Source organism: Vicugna pacos, chromosome 14 (assembly GCF_048564905.1).
Source record: "Vicugna pacos chromosome 14, VicPac4, whole genome shotgun sequence".
NCBI lineage: Eukaryota > Metazoa > Chordata > Mammalia > Artiodactyla > Camelidae > Vicugna > Vicugna pacos.
The window spans coordinates 48961418-48987055 of NC_133000.1; the positions used below are offsets into that span (position 1 = coordinate 48961418).

The 25638-nt window shown below is 35.6% G+C and overlaps 1 long non-coding RNA gene across 3 annotated transcripts; it reads left to right on the forward strand.

The window, feature by feature from the left end:
• The first annotated feature begins 808 nt into the window (after positions 1 to 808).
• On the forward strand, positions 809 to 18675 carry LOC140685525 (uncharacterized). 3 transcript variants are annotated; one of them, XR_012058777.1, is made up of 7 exons: positions 809 to 972; positions 1063 to 1267; positions 1848 to 1985; positions 3543 to 3746; positions 5655 to 5788; positions 6308 to 6400; positions 18523 to 18675. It is a non-coding gene; the product is annotated as an uncharacterized lncRNA (long non-coding RNA). The 3 variants fall into 3 exon arrangements; XR_012058778.1 differs by having other exon boundaries at positions 6308 to 6396; XR_012058779.1 differs by lacking the exon at positions 1063 to 1267.
• Positions 18676 to 25638: the final 6963 nt, after the last annotated feature.

A 25638-nucleotide genomic window follows, 5' to 3' on the forward strand; every position in this document is an offset into this window, starting at 1 on the left:
GATTTATGTATTGAATCTTGCCCAAGTTTGTGCAGCAAACTTCTGGTTTAGACTCAGGGGGAGATTTTGAACTTACACTGATCAGGCTGCTTAAAAACCAAATGATGCAAGTTGATGTGCAGTTGCTGTGAGTTGTTTTAAAATGGAGTATATATGAACTTCTGGAAACACGCACTCAGACCTGCGGTGGAAGTTCTTGGCTAGGGAGCAGTTTGGGATGGAAGATGCTTGTGAACTCTGTAAAGTCTCGTCTGCCCACATTCCAGTTTTTATTTTTGCTTTTGCAAAGAAGCATCTGGCACATAAACCACGGAAGCCTATCAACGTTACTAGATCCTGGTGCCCACGTCCGCTTGAGAAGCTGAGTGGCAAATGCTGGGTCTCATGATTTCAATCAAGTCCTGTTGGAAAGAGTGATCTTTACAAAGAAAATTGTGTGTTTGGAAGAAATAACTCCTTTAAAAAAGTCCCACAACAAATTATAACTGAAAGGAATGTTTTGAATTTTTAAAAAGCTACAGGCTTTTACAAACATGAACCTGCCGGTGGTAAATTCTCAACATTTTGTAAAGAGCCACACAAATGTGTTTGTTGTTCTAAGTGAATCACTGGGTCACATGAAGTGTTTCAAGGGTAGTTTTGGTCTTCTTTTTAAGGAAGTGTCAATAGCTTTAAATAACCAAAGCAAATTCACCCGACTCTGTACAGAATGCTCATCAACAAAGGCTTGACTGTTCTCAGAATCCCATGATAAATTAGTTTTATGTCCTCCAGGTTCTAAAGCTAGAGGAGAAGGTTTAAAGTAAAATCCCAAAGGTCACTCTAGGTGCCATTTTTCTGCATGAAATGAACTGCAGTAACAACAACAGAAGAACAAGACCAAAATCCCGAGCTCAACTGCCCAATACCTGCCCGATGGGTCTTATCTCATAAAAACTCACAGAGATACCAAAAAGTGACATCAACCCTCAGGTCTGTTGGTTTTTTGATCTTTGTCCCACCTCTGCCACTTGTTGTCTCATCTAAGGAAGATCCTTCCTTCCACATTTGTATTTGCTCTAGGAATTGAGCGGGGTCCTACCACCTTTTCTCATGAAATTGTGAAGTGTGGTGGCTGGTGAAAAACCCTCAGCTACAGGGCATCAGATTCAACCAAACATCCACTTATTTGGTCCCCGAGACACCGTAGAGGGAACAGAGTTGGGAGAGTTGTCTACTGTGACGTTCCTCAGGCTCTCAGGAGATAAAAGCCTCTGCAGAACCACATGTAAGCAGTGACACTTAAACAGTTGCTTCGTTTTTCTGGGTTGAGATCAGATGTTTTTGAACAAAGAACATATTCACCCACTGGAAGAGCCCACACTGTTGATGGAAGAAAGAAAGAATCCTCCCTAATTCTAGATGCCGATGATGGTTCAGCTGCAGAGGTTTGGCCACTGGACTTTTCTCATTTAACAAAGAAAAGCCATTTGAGAGTTTGAGGATGTTCAGGATGATGGCTAGAGTGTAAATGGTTTAAAACAATCAAAAGGCTTCATGTTTTCCCAGAGCTCCTAAACAATTGTGTTAATTCATGTAACAAATAGCTATTGTTTTTCTAAAGGTGTATATTTTATACAAAAATTTCCAGAATAGTTTTCTGTATACCTCCAAAATTGGAGTGTTGGTAAAACATGGCTTCATATTATTCAATTTTTGCAGAGAGGAGTAATCCTTCTTATTGCACTGTAGTAATTTCTCGCTCTCGCTCTTTTTGTGTGTGTGTGTGTGCACAGTCTTGTCTTAGTAGTTATCAAGCACCTGAAAAGCAGAGGCTATTTTATGGTTTCTTTTATTACCTTTTCCAGAAGCAGAAATGGAGGTCAGCTGACCCCATCCTGGGGAATCGGCTACCGGAGGAGCGGAGCAGAGGACAAACTCACCTCAGCTCTCAGTCCTAGTTTTGTACCCTTCTCAAGAGTCAAGACTTTGTAGGGACTCTGGAGGTATGTTGATGACACCTTTAGGGACCTTTATACAGCTCCTGCTTTATGCTTATGCTCAGAGAACAAATCCTGACTTTGAGGAGCAAACATTGCTCCACTCTACCCATTACCTTCCTTGCTTTCTGCTTTATGCCTTGCTTATGGTAGAACTAAATGGAGTTTTTTTTTTAACTCCCCAGAGGGGCAAAAATAACTTTAAGCAATCTCTGTTTTCCAGTCTTTGCTTGAAAATGTTGCTACATAGTAATTGACATCTACCATACAAGGAGACCGACTATATGCCAAGCACAGGAAAAGTGTCATATATACTTTTTCTTCCTCTTGACCCTTCTGTTCTCACTCACCATACTCAGCATGGTGACATTCTTTCTATTCTTGGATGGAAACAGATGAGTTTGAACTTGCTGATGCCTTTTCCTGAACCACTTTGAAATGCTCCTCCGTCTGCTTTGTGTAACTGATGCTACCCATGGCTTAGGTCTCAGCTCAATGTCACCTTCTCAAGGAGACTCCTGTGACCAACTTTTCTGTCACAGCATTCAAAGATTTACTCTACAGAAATGATCTTACTTGTTTATTGGCTTATGTGTTTACTTTCTGCCTCCCCTCATAAGAAGAGTCACTTCCAAAGAAGGAAGGAAACTTGCCTATCTTGTTTTCTGCTCTACCCCTGCATGCAGAGCAGTTTGTAGTATATATTGAACCTACTCTACTGGTTCAATAAATTAATAAGTTATCATTAGATGATGAATATTAATGAATAACAACTATATGAAATATTATCTTTCTCATGAAGGAAAAATAAACAAATGGAAATAATTTCCTTGGTGTTGTAGAGCCAGCAAATGGAATTTTCCATTGCTGAATCTGTCAGATTTTCATGATCATCAATAACTGTATCTTTATTCTCATCTTCAGCCTTGTCATACAGTCACAAGAATCACCTTGGAGTGTGAGTGACTGCTTAACCCTAGGACATCCATTCATTTATTTATGTATACCTTGATATACTCTAGTGAAATTTCAGGTAGCCAGAAACACACATTCTGAAGCTAGATAATATTCATGGTCAAATAAGTGGAAGAAAAAAAGCATCACAAGAGTAGATGGGATTAAAAATGTAGGATGGGGTCTTAAAAAAAAAGAAAAAAGAGGACACTAATAAACTCATCTACGAAACAGAAACTGACTCACAATAAGTAAACAATCTTACTGGGGGAGAAGGGGTGGGAAGGGATAAATTTGGAAGTTTGAGATTTGCCAATGATAACTACTATATATAAAAATAGATTAAAATGAATTTCTTCTGTATAGCACAGGGAACTATATTTAATATCTTGTAATAACTTTTAATGAAAAATAATATGAAAATGAATATATGTATATATATATGTATGACTAGATAATTGTGCTGTACACCAGAAATTGGCACATTGTAACTGACTATATTTCAATTAAAAAAAGTAATACACACACAAAAACAAAATAAAATAAACATGTAGGCTGTACATTGGGGTGCATGTCTCCTTTTGAATTTGTCTTTTTATTTTTTTCCAGATATATCTCCAGGAGTGGAACTGCTGGCTCATTTGGTAGCTTTATTTTTAGTTTTTTGGGGAAACTCCTTGGTACTATTCTCCACAGGGACTGCACCAATTTACATTCCCGCCAACAGTGTACAAGAGTTCCCTTTTCCCCATGTCCTCACCAACACTTGTTATTTGTAGACTTTTTGATGATAGAAATTCTGGCTGGTATGAGGTAACAGCTCATTGTTTTGATTTGCATTTCTCTAATACTTAGCAATGTTGAGCATCTTTTAATGTGTCTGTTAGCCATCTATATGTTTTCTTTGGAAAAATATCTACTCAGGTCTTCTGCCCATTTTCCAACTGGGTTGTCTGTTTTTTGATATTGAGTTGTATAAACTGTTTATATATTTTGGTATTAACCTCTTGTTGATCATATAATTTGCAAATATTTTCTCCCATTCAGCAGGTTGTCTTTTGATTTTGTTAATGGTTTCCTTTGGTGTGCAAAAGCTTTTCAATTTAATTAGGTCTCATTGGTTATTTTTGCTTTTATTTCTTTTGTCTTAGGAGACAGAGTCCCAAAAATATTGCTATGATTTTTGTCAAAGAATGTTCTGCCCATGTTTTCTTCTAGTTTTATAGTTTCAGGCCTTACATTTAGGTCTTTAATCCATTTTGAGTTTATTTTTGTATATGGTATAAGAAAATGTTGTAATTGCATTCTTTTACATGTAGCTGTTCAGTCTTCCCAGCACCACTTAGCAACACTATTTACAATAGTCAAGATATGGATGCCACCCTGGTGTCCATCAGAAGACGAATGAATAATGAAGATGTGAGATATATATGTGTACCCAACGGAATTTACTCAGCCATAAAAAAGAACGAACTTCTGACATTTGTAGCAACATAAATGGACCTAGAGAAAGTTATGCTTAGTGAAATAAGCCAGGCAATGACAAATACTGTATGATATCACTTGCTTGTGGAATCTAAAAAATAAAACAAATGCATGTTTTATAATAGCAAAACAGAAACAGATTGACAGACAGAAAATAAACTAGTGGCTACCAGGGGGGAGAGGAAAGGGACGAGGGGCAAGATAGGGGTATGAGATTAAGAGATACAAACAACTGTGTAAAAAATTGATAAGCAACACAGATATATTCTACAGTGCAGGAATTATAGCTATGATTTTATAATAATTTTTAATGGACTATAGTCCATTATAGTTCATCTATAAAAATACTGAATCACTATGCTGTACACCTGTGACTAATATAAAATTGTAAATCAACTATAGTTCAATAAAAAAATGTAGGATGTAGCCAGGAATGAGATAAGTATATAAAATGCTCATCAGAAACTGGTGCATATTCTAGTGTGATCTGCAACTTTGGCTTTACATTGTCTAGAAGAGAAAAAACAATTACATTCTTCAGTGTTCGTAAGGTAAAAACTAACCAATAATTCAAAAGTAGAACAATTTTGAGACCCCAGAGAAGTTTCTTTGGCTCTTCTCATAAAGATACTGTGTGATGTGAGGAATAATTTTCTCTACTGCATCTGTGTGGTAAATAAACCAAAAATTTCACGTTTTTCCCTTATAATATGATTTTATAGTTTTACTTTTTTTTAATCAAAGTGAAAACTAGTTCCACGAGGATCCCCAGAACAATTCTATGGGAATCCTAAAATAATGCTATTTTGTCATCCAGCTTGGTGCTGGAATGGCTTACCTGAAGGGGATAATTTAGATCACTTTGGTTTAATTAGGTCATAAATTAGGTTCTCTCTCTCCAGGCTGATCAGCACCAATCAGCATTTGATGCAATGAGGGTGGGATACACACACACAGACACACAACTTCTGGCAACTACCTGGAATACAAAGACTCTGATACTGGTTAGGTGTATAAGCACAAATTTTGGGAGTTAGTGAAGCTCAGAATAGGCTAGCAGACCTAGCAGAGGCCACTGGATCTATGGTAGAAAATCTTAGGGAATTACACTTGAATTTTAAGAGTTGTTAATATTAATGTATTTTTAATGCTAATGTTAATATATTTTTAACTTGTGCAATGGGGAGTATTTTAGATAGAGCAAATTTCTGTGTCATACTCTTTCCTACCACCTAGTGGCAGATCTGAGGCACTGGGACCATCCACTTGGCACTCCATTAAGACACTGTTGCTTATTCTTGCAACCATTCTTGTTTATGGAAGTGGAGCACTTAATTATGGGCATGGACTGACACTCCATCCAATCTCATGTAAGTCATGATTTCATTTTGTCTAAATTTATTGAATCACCTGGATGGCTCAAAATATTAAATAGCTCTAATAAGATTTCCATACATAAGCAAGTAATTTTCAACAGTGGATTGATTGTACAAGATGGGAAACCTCTGGCATGTCAAGAATATGTACAATTGCTGGGAAATAAGTCAACTAAACACTAATCAGTTCATTTAGGAACTAATAACATCAGCCCCAAGGCTAAAAGAGCCATTCAGACTGGGCTTCCTCCGTGAGGGGCGCATGATCTCTCTGAACTGGTAGTTGAGTGGATTTCATCAGATAAGCTGTCAAATGCTTCATAGAACATGCCTTGGAGAATTAAGCTTCCACTGTTCATACAATTTTATCAGACACTAGCAAAGTAGATTTTCCAGTAAAACAGGAAATTGCCCTAGGGCCATGCTTTTGAACATTTATTCAAGATGTACTTTAAATGCTGTTTCAGCTGTCATTTTTTGCTATCGGCAGAAATGTCTTTGCTTTTGTTTCAGATGAACAGTTCTCTTTAATCACCAAAATCAACTAAAGTGCCGAGAAAACAAGAGCTGGAAAATTAAAGAGTGCGCGAGAAAGGGTGAGGGTAGGTAGGTTTTGATGCAAAAGCAATTTGAGGTGATTTGAAACCATGATTGAGATTCTGAATTGGCAACAAAAGAAATTTGTACATTTCTTTCTTCTAATAAGGTTAATAAGATATACTATATAATAATGAATATGGGTACACGATGGAGTAGGAGTTAAATGCATCATCTCAGGAGCTAGACTACTTAGTTTCAAGCACCAGTTTCAACACTTCCAACTTTTGGACTTTGAGCACATTACTTAACTGCTTTGTGCCTCAGTTTCCTCACCTGTGAAATAGGAATAATTACCTAACACATAGGTCTATTGAGCAGATTAAGTACAACATTTGTAAGCAAAATATAATTATTTGCTGTTACACTACAGTTCTCTATAAAATCAGTAAGGACTTCTATGAAAATTAGAATATAAACAAATTGACTCTATATAGCCATTTAAAATACCCAAACTAATAACTTCTGGGAGGTGGATCAATACAAGATTTTAGAACCTATAAAATTTCCAACTTTGTTTAGAAAATACAGTATGTGTCTCAGAAATATGGAATGAACATATAGCAAAGGATACAATCAATTTTCAAGGAGTAGAATGCAGGACAACTATAAACTTCACACCTTTCAGTAGGAAATAACCTCCTGATAGATGGAAAGCACATATAAAACATTTTATTACACAAACAACTTAATCATAGTCAATAAATTTTAAAAAAATACAGTAATTTCCCATTTTATTATTTATTAACCTAAGCCAGCATCTCAGGAAATGAATGGCTGATCTCATGTGGTACTCATGTGGTCTTTAACTTTCTTCTAATCGGAGAATAGAGGAGCCTTTAATGTCTTTTGCCTCAAGTCATTTTGGGGGAGCATCAGTTCATTTCCTCAGTACAGTGAAGGAGAATAAAGTTGCCTCCTTGACACATGTTTTAAAAGGCAAATATGGTATTAAACCGTTGTCCAAATCTGTAAGTTTTCTACTACTAGAGAAGCAAATTTCCTTCAGTGGTTGTTTCAGTGGTCAGTATGGATAACACAGCAACACTGCCCCCTAAATGACCAGCTATTTGTCTTTAAACAAAGCTGGTTCTGTACACTTTATAGAGATGTTGACTTCCATTCAACTATCAAAGCTATTTCTGGAGAGTACAAACGTATCTGTTGACAAAGTTCAGTTTTTGATTTTCAAAGAATATCATTTTGTTATGAAGTTTATAAAAGCTCACATCTCAGTTTATCAGGATGACTTTCATCTTGAGGAGTTTGTGGAATATTATTCAGTCTTCACACTGCACTTGTCTGGTGAGGAGACATCATATTGCCCCCGTCGGACAGAATATAAAATGAGAGCAGGATAAGCCCAAATGATCTGCCTAAATTTTAATTTTAAAGGAGATCGTAACTCTTATTTTTGGCTCGTAACCTCACATTATCATTTTACTTTACTTTTACTTTCTTCACATTTACTTTAGCATTCTTTGGAAGCATCAAAGAATATGTCTTCTTGTAAAGTTTTCTGTCAATTTTCGTATACGAGACCATAGTATTTCACACCATATGTATAATAATATTGGTATGTCTGCTATAACACTTATTTTGAAAATGTGAATTTGCTCCAACGTGATTGATATATAGGGAATGATTTGACTGAATTTCGAATTTGTAGGTAGGTGCAACTCTGTTTTCAGAAACATTAGGTAAACAAAGAAAACCACAACCAGCTGGCCCTCCTTGTAGCATAGAGATACACAAAACTCACCTCCGTACACCTAAAACATCTACCAATTATCTGTTTACTGGTGCATTATGAGTCACTCCCATCCACAGCTGCCTTTGTAATTTCCCCACTGATTTCAGAAAACCTCTTTCAGTCACTCCACGATGACTCGCCAGCTGCAATCCTTCCACATACTCACTTCTGCAAGCAGGTTTCAGGTCTTTTTCAAGTAAAGTGCCATATTTATTGTAGTATTTATGTGTTTCTTAACCATTTAACATGTGTAAAACTGTATTGCTGTTTTTACCAGGTTTCTGTCTCATTTTTGTGTGTCACTGATGAACGTTGTGCAACTAACCCTGTATTTTCCTGTATGCCCTGTGGTTTACACGGCAAGATGTTGCACAGGACAGTGACTTTCAGAAACTCATACATCACATTATAGAAGAACTCTAAAGAACACACAGATCATCACACTCTTAAGCTCTGCAAAGAGCTAATCAGTACTTGCTACGTGTCAGGCAGTATTTCAGACATGCTGGGGGATACAAAGATGACCAATTCTGGTTCCTGCCTTTTAGGAATTGTAATCTGTCAGAGACAGTCACACACATAAACATCCCTAACCACAGATAAGTCATCCTGTGCTCATACATGAAGAGTTACAACGGTAAGCTAGAAGGAGAGGATAATTCCACTCCAGAGGATCCAGGAAGGTTTCTTGAAAGACAAGGCATTTGTCTTGGGCCTTGATGGATGAAAGGTGACTTTAGCAGGCAGGCGGGAAAGATATAGAAAGGAAAGTTTTCTGGTGCTGCTTTATGACAGTTTAAAAATGCTTCTATTAATGGCCAATTTTGAGTCTGTGATGGTGGAATCTTTGAGAAACAAACTGACTGCAAAGGACGGACCTCTACTTACAAGTTTTGGCTTCCTCGAAGGGACTGACAGGAAGTTAGGAGTCTGAGTTAGGCAAACCCACGTTTTGGTCCATTGTCCCTGTGAAGAACCCTCTTCTCATTCCTATTGTTGCCTTTTCTCTAACTCCTAAAGGATTTTTGTTTCTAGTGGTTGGTTCTTGTCTGAATATTATTTGATAATGAAGCTGTCACCTGAAAGAAATGTGGCCTCCCTCAGAGAGATACAAGTTTAGAGGAGAAATTGGAAGAGAAACATGGGCACAGGAAAAGAAATTATTGAACATCCACCATGTGCCAAGCACCGTGCAAGTCAATTAAATGTGTGATCTTAACTGATTGTCACAGTAACCCCCTGCATTCTTCTAATTCATCACACTCACTGCAGAAGAGATAAGGATGCTGAGTCTACAGCATTAGTTTTTTTTTTAATTGAACTATAGTTGATTTACAATATTCCAAAGAAGACATACAGAGGCCAACAGGCACGTGAAAAGATGCTCAATGTCACTAATCATCACGGAGATGAAAATCAAAACCTTGATGAGATATCACCTCACATCTGCCAGAATAGCTACCATCAAAAATACAGCAATAGTTCTTAACCCTGGGGTGGGGGAGAGGAGCTTTTAAACATCCCTTTGCCTGGACTGCCTTCAGCAAAACAGAATCAGAATATGGGGGTATGACCCAGTTACTGGTAATTTTTTTAATGCTCTGCAGGCAGGGTCAACTTGCAGTCCAGTTTGAGAACCACTGACCCAAAGAAAGGTCTCATATCCCCACTGCACCTGCCTCACAGGGTGAAGTGGGAGAGCCAATCCAAGAGCAAACTCATTTGCTTATGTTGTTACTTTCTACAGACCCTAACCTTCACATTTTAATAGGAGAAAAAAGGAACTCATGAAATTATTTTAAATTAGAAATTTTAGAAGGGCTGTGTTCAGGATTATGTGGAGATGAATCCTTGGGTTCCTGTCAACATGGAACTGGATTTGGATTGTTTCCGGTTTTTTGGCTATTTAGGAACAAAGCTGTTGGGAACATTTGTGTACAAGTCTTTGTGTGGGCATGTGTTTTTATGTCTCTTGGGTAAATACCTAGGAATGGAAATGCTTTCTCATATGAGCATGTTCCACTTTATGTGAAACTGCTTTCCAAAGTGGCTGTACAACGTTACACTCCCCTCAGCAATGTGTGAATGTTCCAGTCACTCCATATGCCTGCAAGTACTTGGTACAGTCAGGGTCTGTAATTTTACCCATTTGAATGACTGTGCACTGATACCTCACTGTAGTTTCAATTTGCTTTTCTCTGATGACTAATGGTGTTGAGCATTTTCTCATATTAATATTGCCAGTTCACATATCTTTTTATGAAATGTCTGTTTTCCTCATAACTATTTCACAATTAGGTTAATTGTCTTATTATTGAGTTGGCATTCTTTCTCAATGGAATTTCTGTGAAAGAATTAAACACATGCCCGAAGGCATCTACTATACGCAATGTATTAACAGCTCGCCAATGCTTCTATAATGGCACAAATTGTGTGCCATTCTGGGGAGAATATCTTGGGAGAATAGAGAAAACAGTCACACAAATAAATTTCCGCTCCGTGTTTCAGATGAGGAAACTTGTTAAAATTCATTTTCACATATATAATGCATAATATATTCTCCCAGTTTGTGGCTTGTCTTTTCATTTTCTTTCGTCTCTCTCAAAGAGAAGTTTTTAATTTTGATAAGGCCTAATTTATCATTTTTAATGGTTTATTTCTTGGGGTCATTTCTTAGTAATCTTCCCCCATCCCAAAGTTAAAAATATTTTCACCTGTTTTCTTCTAGAAGTTTTATAATTTTAGCTCTTACATAGAGGTCTACAATCTGCTTTGAGTTTACTTTTGCATATGTTGTGAGTTAAGAGTCAAAGTTCATTTTCTTTCCATATGAATATCCAATTATTTCAATACCATTTATTAAAAGATTTTTGTCTTTCCCCATTGAATTACTTTGCTATCTCTTTAAAAAAAATTATTGACCTTACATATATACATGGATCTGTTTGTGAACTTTCTTTCCTGTTCCACTGATATAAATTTCTATGCTTATTCTGATACCACACCATCACGTCTGTTATAATTTTACTGTATATCTTGGAAGTCAGTTACTGCAAGTCTTCCAAGTTGGTTCTTCTTTTTATCACAATTATTTTGGCTACTTCTATTTCCATATAAATTTTAGAATCACCTTGTCAGTTCACAGAAAAGGACCTTCTAGGATTTTGATCATTATCCCACCAAATCTATAGCTAACTTTGGGGACGACTGACATTAACAATACTCAACGTTCCAGTGGTGCACTCTGCATTTATTTAGGTCCTCCTTAATTTCTGTCAGCAATACTTTGTGTTCTTCATTGAACAGATTTTACACATATTTTAAAAACTTGTCCCTAAGTGGTTTATCAGGAAGCTATTGTAAATAGTATTTAAAAACTTTATATTTCAAATGTTTATTATTTTCCAAAGTGGCGACACAATATCATATTCTACACATGTAGAAATACAACTGATTTTTGTATGTTGACCTTTATCCTGCAGCTTTCTTAACTTCACTTGTTAGTTCTTATATGGGTTTCTTTTTTATTGTTGTAGATTCTGTCTGTAGTTTTTTCTATGTACATACAGCAGTGCTATTTGTGGAAAAATTATGTTTTATTTTTCCCTCTTCCTTTAATTTGTTTTCTTGCCTCACTTCTCTGGCTAGAATATTGGTGAATAGAAGTAAGGAGAGCAGAACTCTTGCCTTGTTCCTGATCTTAGCAGGGACACCATTGTCTTCTTAAAGTATGACATTAGCTGTAGGATTTTCATAAATGACCTTTGTCAAGTTGAAGAATTTTCCTTTTATTCCTAGTTTGCTGAAAGTTTTTATCATTAATGGATATTGAACTTTAGCAAATTAATTTTCTCTGCAACTTTTATATGCGATTTTCCCTATCTTTGCTCCTTAAAAAAATCTTGTGGAAAAACAAAACAAAAACATGGTATCTAGTGTCAGTGTGGGTTATCTCCATTTAGATAGTTCTTATACCCGTATGTTCTATTAGAAAAACAGGCAAAAAACAGGCAAATCAAAAATGTTCAGGCTTTTTAAAATGCTGAACTCTTGACTACCACAAAAAGTATTTTTGTTTATAGTCTACAGGAGATGAGAAGACTTAGGAGCTTTTTGAGCAGATGAATTCAGTGTTCACAGAGGAGCTTCACTTAAGAAGATTAATATTCCAGCCTTTAGATGTTTGATGATTGCATACAGGCAGGAAATATGGTAGAGAATAGATTATTGCTTATATCTAGGAATACAGCAATGTAGACTTGAAGAAGAGTAATAAGGAAGAATACAGAAAAATGGATAGAGAGAGTGCTTGTAGAATCTATGGAATTTAGGAGAGAGTGGATGTGGAAGGCAATTATTCAGTCCTGCTTATCTGAGCCTGGAGCAAGCTTGGTAGAGGGACGGTCAAGTGGGTCAGTTTCTGGATCAGGCAGAATCATGTAGGATACCTGTCACTGTGAAGATGATGGAACCAAAGAGTAGTGAGATGGCAGGTGTATATGATGCCCTCAGTTGAGCTAAAGTCAGTGCCAGAGAAATATGGTTTTATATTAATGGATGTAGGACTGACCATGGGATCCAGAAGGGATTGTAGAGGAAATTTTTAAGTGGGAAGAAACAATCGTCTTTAGGACAATGGAGTGAGCAAAGCCCAGGGCTTGGTGCTCACCCTTTTCAGGTGCTCACAGAGGGCAGGTTAGCTCTTAATAGATGTTGGGCTCCAGATTCAGTGGAGAGGGAGAAACCAAAGATGATGGTATGACAGCAAACCCCTTAGACTACAATATTATGAAGTCTATTATTAGAAATAAGGAAGACAGAAAGATAAGTTTTTTGGTTGGTGGTGTGTATGTGTAAGGTTGGTAGTGGGCTTAGGTAGGGAATGATATGGAAGTGTTTAGGTAGAGGGAGAAATTATAAGTTAGTTTTTGGTACATACTGAGGGTGAAATACTAATGGTTCATCCCATGAAAGTGTCTAGAATCAGAGAAATAAATAGAATTTCTTTTCTGGGTTTCAGTATGTCCCTGAAGTATGCTGACAGTTAACTTCGTCCAGATCATTTTTGGTCAGTGTTCCCAAAGCGTCTGAGCCCCAGTGGGCTAGATTCATTGACTTTTCTATTTCTGTGTGTCCTGGTCAAGTACTCAGTGTCCACAGTTTGTGGCTGTTTTCTCTTAGCATGTACAAGTCAGAGATATTTGGAATGGCCCTATGAATTTTCTAGTGAAAACTGTAGGTTCTTGCAGATTTCTTAGGCACTTAATAGAGGAGTTTCCAGGAATTTGGAGAAGATGGCTTAGGAGACTTTATACAGGCTTTTTTTTTTTTTTCCTTCTCTTGGGTTTTACTGGATCTTGGTGGTTATGCTGGTTATTCTCTGTTTTCCCTCTCTGCAATCTATCTTTTTTCTGCCCTGTTTTGTTCCCCAGAAGGTTTATCTCTGGGGACGTCTCCCTTTCTGGGTTCTGATTGGGCTCAGCCAATGGGAAACACTGGCAAGAGATGAAAGAGCTGGAAGAGAGATAATTGAGGTATTTCATTTTCACTCCCTTTCTTCTTTGGTAGCCTGTCTTTGGCAATAGCTGAAAAACAGCTATTCCCTGGCAGATTCTTCTCTGTGGCTCCAGACTTCATTGTGCTCTGATAATATAATTTCCTCTCTTGCTTCTTTAACCAAAATGATAACAATGACTTCTTTTTGTTGTTAATATCTCAGTGCCTTGATATCCCTCGTTGGTTCTCTTAACCTAATCTTCATCCCTGTAATTATTCCCCATATTAAAGTTCCTTGATTTGAATAATTTTGGGAGTGACTTCTGTTTTTTTGCTGGGACCCTGACTAATACAGTTGTCCTAAGGAAAGATGGTCCCAATACTCCCTTGTCTTCAAGTGAGATCTCATAGCCCTTGGGAGCCTAGGATTTGAACAAAAGACCACTCCCTGCCACTAGGGGTTCCAAAATTTTATAATATAGGTTATTTACCTTAATCACTGTGATCTACTATTATATTTCCTATTTGTGGGTAAGAGTATCCCTGAGAATTACATTAGGTCCAGGATAAACGTTATTATAGGATGAGGTTTAGTAGATGATATTACTACTCATCAGGTATCAGATAGATTGGTTAAGAATCTAAAAGGTCTTTCCAGTATAATATTTTATAGTGACCTGAATATGGAAAAATTATTAATATATGTATTGTTGGTGATGTGCTAACACTGTGAATTGAAGTCTTAGATTTCCAACCAGGCATAGGTTTACCCAATATTATTACATAATGGTTATTGTAAACAAATTATGCATTTTATTTGACCTAATAAAATGAGTTTCTTCCATAGAATTATATACAAGAGCCTAACTGAGTGAGTCTCCTGGTTGGCACTTATTTGAGATTTACTAAAACATGATATAACTCAATGTATTAATCAATCAAGAATTGTAAGTATGGAACACAATTTTATTTTTCTGGAATTTTATTTTTCTGCTATAAAAATGTTTTGTTATACATTTAGAGTTGTATGGAAGACAATTTTTTTAAAAGAGTGAAAAGGCATGTACTTAATTGTATGTATAGACTATATATACTAGTTAATTCAGTTTAACAAACACTCAGTAAACATCTGAGAACAATTAAGAATCTTAAAAAAATTTTTTAAAAGAAATATATAAAAATTACTAAAACACTGGAAGTAGGAAACCTTCCTGGGGTCCTTAAAAGAATTAGGATAGTGTAAAATGAAAATAAAAGATTGAGGGGTCAATTAATAAATACTTGATCTAGCAATCCTACTTCTGGGCATAGATCCTGAGGAAACTCTACTTTGAAAAGATACATGCACCCCAGTGTTCATAGTAGCACTATTTACAATAGCCAAGATATGGAAGCAACCTAAGTGTCCATCAACAGATGAATGGATAAAAAAAGATGTGGTATATATACACAATGGAACACTACTCAGCCATAAAAAAGAATAAAATAATGCTATTTGCAGCAATATGAATGGAACCTGGAGATCATCATACTAAGTGAAGTAAGCCAGAAAGAGAAAGAAAACTACCGTATGATATGTGGGATCTAAGAAAATGGCACAAATGAACTTATTTAAAAAGTAGAAACAGACTTATAGACATAGAAAACAAACTTATGGTTATAGGGAGAAAGGAGGGTGGTGAGGGATAAACTAGGACTTGGAGATTTGCAGGTACTAACTACTATATGTAAAATAGATAAATAGCAAGGTCCTGCTGTATAGCACAGGGAACTATATTTAATACCTTGTAATAGCCTATAATGAAAAAGAATATGAAAAGGAATATATATATATATATATATATATATATAAAATCACTATGCTATACACCAGAAATTCATACATTGTAAATCAACTATACATCAATTAAATAAATACATACATATATACATACTTTATGGTCTGACAGGTACTGGTCATTCATTTCCACTGGAGAAATAACACAAGGTAAAAACTTCTCTTATCTCAGCTCCTCTCTAACTCCTGGCTAGGATTTCTTATATCCAAGGTATCCTTTTTCTCTGTCTCAACAACTTTTCTGGGCCCAGTATAACTGCAGGGTGGGGCAGGGCTCATCCTGAGAGACAAACAGAACAGATAATCCAACTAAGCCATCAATCACTAGGGATTGGGCAGAGATGCCAAACTAGCCACCTGGCCCTAGGATAGACACTGGGGTACCCTACCAGAGCAAGAGTCCAACACTGAAGAGAGCAAGTTCTTTTTACAGCTTTCCTTGTGTCTGTCTTTCCATGTCTGATTTGTCTCTATAATGCTATAGTAAATTTCATGAGGTCAGGAATTATATCTTTAATTCTCAACAGCATCTTGTAAGAAGCTTGATGATTATATTATTCATAATTGACTTATAATCAAGTCAAGGTTCAGCCACAAGCACTAATACTGACAGAAACATGTGGAATCTTTTTTTTTTTAGCCTGAGTCATTTTTCATGTTACTTGATTACAGAGATAATACTTGTTTCAGAATGAGGTTTAAATTAGATCATTCTTTATGATCCCTTCTGGTATTAGGATTCCAAAATTATATAGCAATTAGTGGTGATGCCCCATAATGCTGATTTCAGAAAAACAACTGACAACTTTGATTTAAGGTACATGTTGTGGAGTAGACTGTATGTTGGATACTGAATCCAGGTCTAGCCAGGCTTCTTTTCCTAGAAGTCTCTTGAGTAGTTTACACATGTTGTATTGGGTGAGACTGGGCTTTCAAATGGGCACAAGAGGCAAAAAGTGAAGTCTTCCTTCCAGCATTCATGTAATTGCACCGATCTTCAGGGCTCACAGCAATAAGCAGGCTGCAGAGTTGATGAGAGGGCTGGTTGAAAAGCCCCATTAGAGGTGAACGGGGTCCTCTCCCTCTTATTCATTTGCACTGCTGGTAGAGTTAATGTTTTGAGTCTGAAGGACACTATGACTGTTATCAGTTTTATTGGACAAGTGAATATAAAGGTAATTAAAGAGACCATGCCTAATAACCCAACTCTTACAATTTAAAAGTAAGAAAGAGGCCTGATAGGGTACCAGGGATATACCCATCATCCTAATTAAGTGCTAACAAGACAGTTGTCCTCACTTTGGTAACTTCAGTGTATTCCCCCCGTTAACAGGCTCCATCCAGTGGACTCATCTACAATTCTTAATTCTTCACAGTTACCCTTCTTCATTCTCCACATGAGCAATGTTTCTGTAGGTTTCAGTGTTTAGCAGGTGGTGTCCCCAAAGCACTCACCCCAAATTGCCCATCCACTTTATTCATTCATCCAGCTTTTTACACCTTCCCCCTGCAGTTCAGGTTTGGCCAAATTGCCACACAGTTTGAACTTGTCATCTCTCCTAGCATTTCTACTTTATTAAGCAAGCATATCTCGTAAATGAAAACAAGAGAAGGTGTGTGGTAAGCCCATTCTCTTTTTTATTTAAATTAAAAAAATCACCTGGCCAACTTGCATTGCTTCAGGGAAGTGAGTAGGGATAGATCAAATATTTAAGTGAATCAGGTGAGGATGGACAAATAAATATTCATATTCAAGTGACAGTTTTCTAAATCAGAAGACCCTTTTGCTCTGGCTATATCCAAGTGCCTCAATATTGTGATTAAGTGTATCTAAAATACAAGAAATGCTGTTTTTAGAAACATAGAATAATGGTTACTGATGTTTGCCTTTTACAATTCAAAGAAAAACTCTTGTTGTGCAATCTGAGAACTTCTTGGTTTTATTTGAGTCTGTTTAGCATCTTTTTAATTATAAGAAATTTGAATTCTGGGAAAGGATCTGCACTGATAATTTCTGTAAGGTAGGTTAAGAAAATTAAACCCAGATTGCCTGATCAATCTATCAATATTTGCTGAATGTTAACTCTAAGAAGAAATGGACTAGCAATTTCTATATAGACATAGGCCTGAGTATAGTTTCATAGACAAGATATTAGCTTAAATTGAGAGGGTCAGTGGTGAAATGATGACACCTTAGTCTTGATCATAATTTACAAAGAATAATTCCTTTTATGCATAGTAAATTACTACTCTGTGCAACAATATACAGTCCACTCCCAAGCCGTCTTCTTCAAATTCCTAGAAACTTCCCTGTAAATTCCTAACACAATTATAAATCCCTGCAGTTTTCACTAGGAAATTCATGGAGCCGTTTCAAATGGCTCTGGCCTGTACATGCTGGAAGAAAACAGTCACAAACTGTGGACAGAGAGTTCTTTGAGATGTTGAACAGGAGCCACAGAAACAGAAAAAGTCAATGAATCTGGTCCATTTGTGGCTCAGGCTTTTGGGAACACTTACCTACCAAGGATCTGGATAGATACTTGTCCATGTACCTCAGGGACCTACTGAAACCCCAAATGACAATCCTGTTACCTTCTCTGCTTCTGAACACTTCCGTGGGATGAACCATCAGCATTTCAAACTCAACATGTACCATGTTTCCATTATTAGAAATGAGGAAGACAGAAAGAATAACAAGGTTTTGGTTGGTGACGTTTGTGTAAGTTTGGTGGTGGGCTTAGGTGGAGGATGATGTGGGAGTGTTTAGGTAGAACCATCTGTTACTGTTCCACTTACAGAGAGAAAGCATTTGAGGAAAAATGCTAGTTTAATAAATGTTTTAACTATTAAAAGTATTGGATTCATGATAAAACGTTATTTTCAGTTTGGAATTAAGCTCTCTTTTGTGTAAGTAATTTTGATTCCTATTAATAATTGTTCCCTTTTTAAAAAAAGTATATCTTATTTAGGGATTATTTAGGGCCCAGTAAGTCAGTCTCCCTAATAAGTTATGACTGTACTGTTTTATCTCCTCATTGATAGCTGTTTGCAGGAGTGATCCAGTCTGAATGAAGACTTCTCCCTCATTTCCTTCCCAATGATGGGCAGTCTGCATCTACCTCCTAACAGCCAGATTGCAAACAAAATACGCTGTTTGCAGCTTTAATAAAAATATATGTTGTTTTAACCTGAAAATGATGTTTGGAAAAGTTCTTTCGATTAAAGAAAAATATTTTGTACTCTGTCACACATAATAATAACTCCCATATGCTTGAGTCATGTTGATCACATTCAGGGATTTTCAGAAGAGTTTGTTTTTCTGTGACCACTGTCAGTGACAAGATACAGGAAGACAGCTAGATTCTTAATCTGCATTCTGCTATTGGAAGACAAAATAAAATTCCAATAGGGGAGAAAGAATATTCTGTTTGAATTTACATCATTTTATAGACGCTTGTATCTTGGTTTTATGTTGCTGTCTCCATGCTTCTTATGGGTTTGTGTTGGCTATCTCAGAGGATAACTGCTAGAAAGCAGAGACCTGGTTGATGTCATTCTTTATACAGAATCAAGAACAATGAAGCACTTGTTAAAGCTACTTGATGTAATATCCAGAATTTTCAATCTGGAGCTGTCATTAGATATGCTTATGGCTATTTCAGAAGAGAAACTTGGTGTAGTTTATTGACTGGGGTTCCAAGCTTATAACTAGCCTTGAGATACCAAACAAAAATGTTCCTGATTTCAGAGGTAATTCTGGATTGACTTACTCTAATTTCATTTGGTGCTTATTTATAAGTCAGAATATCAAATAAGTAATGGAAAAATAACTTCCTTCCTTCCTTCTCTCCTTTCTTCCTTTTTTTCCTTCTTTCTGAAGCCAATTTGTAAATCTCATCTAGGTGTTTGAACCTTTATACAATCTCTCTTATTTCTGAATGTCTCCATTTTATTGATGAAGAAATTAAAGTTCACAAATATTGAATAAATCATACACATTCACACAACTGTTATATAGCAGGGTCCAGATATGAATTGAGATTTGTACAGCTTCTAAGTTACTGCCATTTATTTATTTATTCATACCACATTGGAAAATACATGGTTTTCTGGTCCGCTAACTGCCTTCTTTCCCTATAGGGGAAAATCTTCATTGAAAGCTCTATTATTACCAAAGGATTTAAAATCAGAGTAAGAGATAAGCTGAATGATTAAATATAGGGCTACTGTAATTGAGCAACTCAGCTGGATTATTTTATTTCCTCTAAATGGCTATACCTACCAAGGGAATCCAGTATTTAGTTTCATAAGACAGAGTACCCTTTTACAGGTACAATATTTGAGATACTCTAAAAAATGTTTCTTCTTTGGGCTCCTCTTTTTTGTTAAGCTAGTTGTCCTTCAAAAAGAACACTGTATTACTAACCAAATGAAAAGAGACACACTGAGACACTGAAAATGGCGAACAAAGGAGCCTGAGTGTTAACCTTGAACCAGTGAATCCAAGTCACTTAATAAGTAAATGAAAAATTATATTTATGGTTTAAGCCACTGTTTGTCAGGTTTTCTGTGATTTGCAGCTCAAAGTGTTCGCAATGATACACTGAACTTCATTAGAATGCAGAAGAATTACATTCTGCCTAAATGTGTTAAATACACACACTAAAAATTCACATTTGTTATGATTTTGCATTGCTTACCCTTTTGCTTGGCTCATAAAATTACGTTTAAGGCTAAAGAAGTAAAGTTCCAAGTAGCAGAGGTTTTGTTTTTTTGTTTGTTTTTTTTGTTTTCTGGCATCTGAAAACACTTTTATATTAGAAGTATCCGTACTCTAGAATGTGCTGTTACATGAAGAAGTGATCTTCCTGTCTCTGGAGATACCCAAGTGGAGGCTGAATAACCATCTGTCATGGGTACTATGCAAAGGATCTGTCCTGGTTGGGTGATTGGATAAGATGGCCTCTTCTGAGTCTTAATGGCCATGATTTTCTAAATCTCAAAATCTTTAAATAGAAGTGGCCTCTTCATCACATACCTTATTCAATAGAAGAGCTTGGACAAAGGAGTCAAATCCAAACTTTGATTCTGGCTCTACCTCGCTTTGTTAATTTGAGAAAATATTTTCCCAAAGTTTCTATTTTAGTCTCTAGAAAATGAGATAACTTTTTTGTTTAAAAAAAATAGCAGAATACCCCCTTCTTTTTTCTAAATGGCTTATTACATACAGTTCCCGTATTTAGACCCATAAAAGAAGAGCTGCTTTTCAAACACTGGCCTATCTGAAGGAAGAAATAGACAATACAGTAATAGTAGGGGACCTTGATACCTCACTGTCAATAATGGATAAATCATCCAGATGGGAAATCAATAAGGAAACAACAGAACTCAACAGCCCTATAGACCAAATGGAACTATAGACATATATAGAACACTCTATACAAAAGCAGGAGGATACTAATTTTTCTCAAGTACACATGGAACATCCTCTAGAATACATCACACATTAGGTTGAAAAAACAAGTCATAACAAATTTAAGAAGATTGAAATCAACCAAGTACCTTTTCAGATCACAATAGAATGAACCTAGAAATCAATAATAGGAGGAAAACGGGAAAATTCACAAATACATTGAAATTAAATAACATGCTTAAATATCCATTGGGTCAAAGATTGAATAAAAAAGGAAATTAGAAAATATCTTGAGACAAACAAAAACACAACATACCAACTTATGAGATGAAGTAAAAGCAGTATTAAGAGGGATGTTTATAGCAATAAACACCTACATTAAAAAAGAAGAAAGATCCCAAATAAACCACCTAACTTTATACCTCAAGGAATTAGAAAGAGAAGAACAAGCCTAGCTCAGATTTAGCAGAAGGAAGGAAATAATAAAAATTACAGTAGCAATAAACAAAAATAGAGATAGAAAAAATAGTAGAAAAATTAACAGAACTAGCATTTGTTTTTTGAAAAGATAAACAAAATTGACAAATTATTAGCTAGACTAAGAAAAGAGAGAGAAGACTCAAAAAAAGATCAGAAATAAAAGATGAGACATTACAATTGATGGTACAGAAATAAAAAAAATCATAAGTGACTATTATGAATAATTATATAACAACAAATTGGACAACCTAGACAAAATGCTTAAATTCCTAGAAACATACACCCTACCAAGACTGAATCAAGAAGAAATAGAAAGCATGAAGAGACCAATAACAAATAATGAAATTGAATCAGTAATAAAAAAATTCCTGACAAAGAAAAGCCCAGGACCAGATAGCTTCATGGATGAATTCTCCCATCATTTAAAGAAAAATTAATACCAATCCTCAAACTCTTCCAAAATACAAAAAAGCAGGAAATACTTCCAAACTCGTTTTATAAGACCAGCATTGCTCTGATACTAAAAACAGACAAAGACACTGCAAGAAAAGAAAATTATAAACCAACATCCCTGATGAACACAGATGCAAAAATTCTCAATGAAATATTAGCAAATCTAATTCAACAATACATAATAAAGAATCATACAAAATTATCATGTCAGATTTATTTCAGAATTGCAAGGATGTTTCAATATCCACAAATCAATCAGTCTGATACCCCACATTAACAAAATGAAAGATAAAAATTATATAATCATCTCAATAAATGCAGAAAAGGCATTTGACAAAATTTAACATCCATTCAGGGTAAAAACTATCAACAAATTGGGTACTGAGGAAAATACCTCAACATAATAAAGGCTGTATATGACCAGCTCACAACTTACATACTCAGTAGTAAAAACCGGAAAGCTTTTCCTTTAAAATCAGGAAGAAGACAAAGATGCCCATTCTCGTCACTTTCATTCAACATAGAACTAAAAGTTCTAGCCAGAGCAATTAGTCAAGAAAAAGAAATAAAAGACATCTAAATTGGAAATTGAGAAGTAAAACTGTCACTATTTGCAGATGACATGATATTTATAGAAAAGCCTTAATATTCCATCTAAAACTGTCAGAACTAATAAATGAATTTGTTGCAGGATACAAAACCAATGCACAAAAATCTGTTGCATTTCTATACACAAATTATGAACTATTAGAAGAGAAATTAAGAAAAAAATTATTTATAATTGTGTCAGAATTATAAAATATCTAGGAATAGATTTCATCAAGGAGGTGAAAGAATTTGTATGCTGAAAACTATAAGACACTGATAAAAGAAATTGAAGAAGATTCAAATAAATGGAAAGATATTTCATGCTCATGGATTTGAAGAATTTATATTGTTAAAATGTTGATACTACTCAAAGCAATCTATAGATTCAATGTAGTCCCAATCAAAATTCAAATGGCATTTTCCACAGAAGTAGAAAAAACAATGTAAGAAACCACAAAAGACCCCAAATAACAAAAGTAATCTTGAGAAAGAAGAACAAAGCTGAAGGCATCACACGTCTTCATTTCAAAACATATTACAAAGCTATAATAATCAAAACAGTATGATATTAGCATAAAAACAGAGACAGATCCATGGAACAAAGTAGAGAGCCCAGAAACAGATACATGCCTATATAGTCAATTACTTCATGACAAAGAAGCCAAGAACATACAATGGAGAAATAATAGTTTTTTCAATACATGGTGCTGGAAAAACTGGAAAGCCACATGCAAAAGAATGAACTTGAGCTCCTATTTTATAACATACACAAAATCAACTCAAAATGTATTAAAGACTTGAAAGTAAGACATGAAACCATAAAACTCCTAGAAGAAAATATAGGGAGGAATTATTCTTGGCAATGATTTTTTTTTAAAATTTGATACCAAAAGCTAAGGCAACAAAAGTAAAACTAAACAAGTGGGATTACAACAAACAACAAGCTTCTACACAGCAAAGAAAACCCTCAACAAAACAAAGGGCTATCTAAGAAAAGGGAGAAAATATTTGCAAATCATATATCTATCAGATATCAAGGGGTTAATATCCAAAATAAATGAAAAACTCATATAGCAAAAAAAAAGACTGATTTAAAAATGATTTGAACAGATATTTTTCCATAGGAATAGGAATCTAAAAAAAAAAAGACAAATAAATTTATCTACAAAACATAAACAGACTCACAGATATAGAAAACAAACTTATGGTTCCCAGGAGGCTAAGAGGGTGGGAAGGGATAAATTGGGAGATTGAGATTTGCAGATAGTAACTACTATATAAAAACAGATAACAAATTTCTACTGTATAGCACAGAGAACTATATTCAATATCCTGTAGTAACTTATGGTTAAAAAGAATATGAAAACAAATACATGTATGTTTCTAAACGACTGAAGTATTGTGCTGTACACCAGAAATTGACACAACATTGTAAACTGACTTTACTTCAATAAAAATATTTTTTAAAAAAAGACAGTTTCCAATGACAAAAAAAGAAGGCATAGAGATGGCCAACAGGTATATGAAAACATCCTCACCATCATTAGTCTTCAGGGAAATGTAAATTAAAGCCACAATGAGGTATCACCTCACACCTGTTAGGATGGCTATTATCAAAAAAAAAAAAAGAGAGAGAAAAAGATAACAAGTGTTGGAGAGAATGTGGCATGTGGCCAAAAGTGAATTCCTACACACTCTTGGTAGGAATGTAGATTGGTGCAGCCACTATGGAAGACAGTATGAAGATTCCTCAAAAAAATTAAAAATAGAATTACCATTTGCTCCAGCAGTCCTACTTCTGGGTACATATTCAAAGGAATTGAAATCAGAACCTCAAAGAGATACTACACTCTTCTGTTTATTGCAGCATTATTTATAACAGCCAAGATATGGAAACAATCTAAAGGTCCATCAGATAAATGGATAAAAAATGTGGTATATTCTTAAAGTAGAATGTTATTCAGCCTTTAAAAAAAGGAAATCCAGCCATTTGCAGCAACATAAATGCATGTGTAGGTCATTATGCTAAGTGAATTAAGCCAGACTCAGAAGGAAAGACAAATATTGCATGATCCCACTTAAAAGAGCAATAAAAAATAGTCGGACTCATAGAACCAGAGAGTAGAATGTTATTTTCCAGGGGCTGGTAGGAGGGGAAAACGGGAGGGTTTCAAAGGCTAAAAACTTGCAGTTACGAAAGATGGATAAATTCTGGAGATCTACAGCTAACCATATTGTATTATATACTTGAAAATTTGCTAAGAGAGATCTTATAAGCGCTTTATCACAAAAAAAAATTAAAAAAAAAACAATTAACAAGTACATCAAGGGAGGTCCTAGGAAACTTTTGGAGGTGATGGATAAGTTTATGGCTTTGATTGTGGTGATGGTTTCATGTGTACTTGTCTCCAAATTCATTAAATTATATACATTAACTAGGTACAGCTTTTTGTATGTCAGTCATATCTCAATAAAGTAGTTTGAAAAAAATAGTCAGCTGTGGTCATCCAGAGACCAGCCTGGGTTCTACTCCTCTGGCTCCCCTATTACTTCTCCCCTCTCCTGCTGGCCCCTGTAGAACTGAGGAGTCCATACAACATAGTTTGAGCAATTCTCTCTTAAATATTTCTGAGATCTTTCTAATCAGGACCTAATACAATTTGACTAAGGGAGCACAGAATCTTAGCAGGAAGAAGAGCACAGAATTCACACCCACCTCATAAAGAGTATTTGACCCGTTGCTTTTTTTTCTCTCTCTCTCTCTATTGTTGAGTCAGTCCTGATGGCAGCTATTGTACCCACTGACCCGTGAAACTAAAGATGTTTTTATCAAAAAGCCATTGAAATATATGGAGTCATTCTGTTTACTTCTTAGGCTTTATCCAAATTTGAATATGTGGCTGCTTTGAATGTAAGTCTTCAAACTGTTCTGTTAAACTGTGGATCTCCCTTTACAAATATTCTAACACAAAAGTGTTTGCCCACTTTTCACATAATGAGGCTTTTGAGGCTGGCTACAAATGATCCTATTCTTACATTGGGGTAAAATAATCTGATCACATCTCTTTGTGTCTGCCTGAGCACTTGCCCTCTTCCTGAATGTATGCCTTGAAGTAAATATGTAAAGTAAAAATAGGAATTCCATTCCTAAAGAGATTTCTTTATGTTTGTTTTATATTGGTTTCTCACTTCACTTGGCAAGTTAAAGTCATAAAATGAATAGA